This window comes from Elephantulus edwardii, unplaced genomic scaffold (genome assembly GCF_000299155.1).
Source record: "Elephantulus edwardii isolate Elephantulus edwardi_28Jun2011 unplaced genomic scaffold, EleEdw1.0 scaffold00012, whole genome shotgun sequence".
In the NCBI taxonomy this organism is placed as follows: domain Eukaryota; kingdom Metazoa; phylum Chordata; class Mammalia; order Macroscelidea; family Macroscelididae; genus Elephantulus; species Elephantulus edwardii.
In genome coordinates, this window is record NW_006399762.1 from 19,513,824 (window position 1) to 19,517,723 (window position 3,900).

The 3,900-nt window shown below is 39.1% G+C and overlaps 1 pseudogene; it reads right to left on the minus strand.

The window, feature by feature from the left end:
• Positions 1 to 2,704: 2,704 nt before the first annotated feature.
• Positions 2,705 to 3,635, minus strand: LOC102844541 (annotated as a pseudogene).
• Positions 3,636 to 3,900: the final 265 nt, after the last annotated feature.

Consider the following 3,900-nt stretch of genomic DNA (forward strand, 5'->3'; position numbering starts at 1 on the left):
TATGGGGAAATTCAGTCTGCAATCAGATCATGGTGTGTAGAAGGTATTGCTGCAGAAAGCAAACAGTCCATCCCAGGAGAGTGAATCACAAGGAAACAAAAAATATGACAAATACCATCAAGCAAGTGGAGTGTAGGAAAGGAATCTAAAAAGTTAGCACTAATATAGATAAAAAATATGATAGATTAGAGGATATTAAGACTCACCCTCTCTAAGAAAATTTAAGAATAAAGATATAAAAAATTGGCTGGTTTACATGAATAAGTTTATGATTCATTTCATAAATCATAAATTTACACATATCCTTATGGTGGCAAAACTAGTTTCAGTACTTTGAAAGCATGACTAACACTTCAGTTGGCAAACTACTATTTTAAAATAAGTGAAATTATGCTGTTGTTAGGTGCCACCACGTTGTATATGGCTCATAGTGACCCTATGAACAACAGATCTGAATCCTGACCTATCTTGTGCCATTCTCATCATCTCTGACATACTCAAATCCACTACAACAGTCACTGCGCCAATCTATCTTTTTGATGATCTCCTTCTCTTTCATCAGCCATCCACCTTTCCAAGCACAATGTCCCTCTCCAAAGAGTAGCCTGCCTTAACAACATGACCAATGTATTTGAGGCAAAGTTTTGTCATCTTTGCCTCCAAGGAGCATGCCAGGTGCACTTTCTCCAAGATATATCTGTTTGTTCTTCTGCCAGTCTGTGGGATATTCAGTACCCTTCTCCAGCACTTTAACTCAAAGGCAACACTTTTTCTATCACCCTTACATATTCTCCAGCTCTCAGCTGTGAAGGTAGTGATTGAAAAGATCTGATTCAGATATGGCCTAAATAAGGTGCACCTTAGTCTTCAGACTGACATAGCTGTTCCTCAGTAGTTTGGAAAGATTCCTAATTGAGACTTTTCCCAATGCCATTAATATGCTTTCTGCTCTCCTAACTGTTAGCACCAAATCTTGTGAATTCAAGGAAGATTAGTTAGTTGACAGTTTCAATGTTTTCTCCATCAATTATGATTTTGCTTATTGATTTAGTGGCGAGAATTTTGTTTTCTTGATGTTGAGATGTAATCCACATTAAAGGCTATAATCCATCTTGAATCTACAATGAAACTATAGTATAAAACAATTGCAATGCAAGAAAGGGGATTTTGTTTATGTGTGTGTAATAACTTAATTTTAAATCATTTTAAATTTAAGAAATCCAAGCAAGTCCTTATTCTACAATTTTGCTAAGGTTTGCCTGGTATAAGCCATGGTTTTTGCAATTACTTACTATGCATTAGAGAGCTGGACACTAGGGATGATAGAAGGAGAGTTGATACCTTTGAGCTGTGGTATTAAAAAGAGTATTGAATATACCATGGACTGCTAGGAGAACAAACAAGTTCACCCTGGAGAGGGTGAAGCCAGGAAGCTCCTTGGAGGATTCTGAAGCTTCATTTGACATCCTTTGGACATGTTGCAAGGAGGGACCAGTCCTTGGAGAGGGATGTCATGCTTGGGATGGTGGAGAGATAGCACAGGAGAGAAAGACCCTAGATGGGATGGATTGATTTTGTCACTGGGGTAATGGGATAGGTATGTTGGAGACAGTAAGATTGGAAAGGAATAGAGCAAGATTTAGGGCAGTTGGATATAGGGTCATTATGCGTTGCAGGCGACTAGACGGCACATAACAACAACAACAATAAAGTTTTTGGGACTTAAAGTTTATGTCAATGACAAACTTTAATGACAAACAGAATATAATTGAGAGCTACATTCTTAGTTGAATATTTTAAGAGTGATTAATGTAAAGGAAAGTGAACATATTGTACATTTCAATGAATTTTCATTTGTGAAAACTGAGCATATCTGTGTCATGAAGTGGAGATAAAGATATGTGAGATTTGTAGCATTGCTGAAGCCTCCCTCCTTGTCCTCCAAAACTATTACTTAACCTCCCATCACCAAGGATGATCATGGTCCCAACCGCAAACCTCATACGTCTGTTGTTTGTTTTGATAGGTTTTGTTCAGACTATTGCTCATAGTGACCCTTTGAACAATAGATTCAAGCTTTTTCCTATTTTGCATCATCCTCACAATCTCTGCCATGTTAAAGCCCATCATTGCAAGTCAATCTCCTTGAGGGTTTTCCTCTCTTTCAGTGACCCTCTACTTTTTCCCAGCATGATGGCCTTCTCTGCAGAGTAGAGCTTCCTGACTATACGCCCAAATTATGTGAGATGATGTTTCACCATCTTTGCCTCTAAGTAGCACATTGGTTGCACTTCCTCCATCTATTTATTTATTTATTTTTTGGCAGTTCATGGAATAGTCAGTACTCTTCTCCAACACAACTCAAAAGCATTGATTCTTCTTTTTTTTTAGCAAAATAATTTTATTTTCTAATACACAGTACACATATACGTCCAATGTGCTATTTACACATCTCCTCAAATATGACTCCCAAATTTTCTAAATTATAGTCATTTTGATATAAGTATGTACCAGGTGGTCTTCTCCAAGGTATGAAAAAAGCCTTTTGAAAGACAGCATTCTGAACATAAAGCATCTGTCAGAGCAGCATTCACTTTAGATTCGTTTTATCAATGGAAAGTTTTGAAAAGTTACTACATTTGCAGCTAATTTTTCCAGATGAAAAGAATGCAGCAGTATCAGCTAGCATTCCAGAGAAACTGGATTAGTTTTTCTGGTGATGGAACCGCATGCCCACATTTGTTGGTACTGTACAGGTAGATTCACACGGTGGGGGTAAAGCATCCACAATGGCTTTGGCAGCATCGGGGTCACACTTGAAGGGGCTCTCAGACACTGCTGTGCTCATGAGACTGATTCCTTTCCCATCTGTCTTCTTAGTCACCAGTGCTTTCCAATGGTCATGAGGGCTTTTAATAACATCAGTTGCAAAATCCTTATCTTTAAATTCTGCATTGAAAGCAAACTGGTTCTCCGGTTTTTTCATCAGGAAACTTGTACCTTCTAAACCAGTCGACGGTAGCTTCCAGGTAGGCAGGCTTTAGCCGTTTTACATTAATATAATTGGCTGCATCAGGATCATCCATATTAATGGCAATGACTTTCCAGTCAGTTTCTCCTTCATCAATTATAGCCAGTATGCCCAAAACTTCCACACTCATTATTTCACCTCTTGCACACACCTTGCTTCCAATCTAACACACGTCAATTGGATCATTGTCACCACAACAGCCAGCATGTTTGTCATTGTGTCCTGGGTCTTCCCAAGTCTGAGGAATGGCACCATCATTCCAGGTGTATTCTTCATAAGGAAACAAATTTACAGCATAACCAAGTTTTCCATTTTTTCCACATCTTCCTTAATTGGGTTTAAAGGGTCCTTGGTAGCAATCTCCATTTTTGCATTAGACCAGCGTGGTACTTCAACTACCATGTGGAACACATCCTTATCTGCATACACTGGAATATCGTGAAACGGAGATACGTATTGCTCTTTTTTCGAGCGTGAAGGGTGCGCGTGGTGCGTTCCTCGCTGCTGAAACAGTTCATGGTGCGGAGTGTTGAGCCGCTGCCACTACCAGGCGCGGAGCCCGCCCGCGGCACCTGCTGACCGGGGCTGATGCTGCTTCTGTCATTCCGAGTCACTGTCCAACTTTCAGAAGCCTATAAAACAATTTAAAATGTCATGACTTGGATCAGGTGTATCTTAGTCTTTTAACTGAAATAGTTACTCTTCAGTACCCTGGAAAGAACCTTGAGAGCAGATTTTCCCAGATCAACATTTCTTTTTATTTCTTGACTGCTGTTATCCTTGACTGGTCCACTGTAGATCCAAGTAAAATTAAACCCTTGAAAATATTAGTTTTACCAATTTTTATATCTTAATGCAATCATACAGTA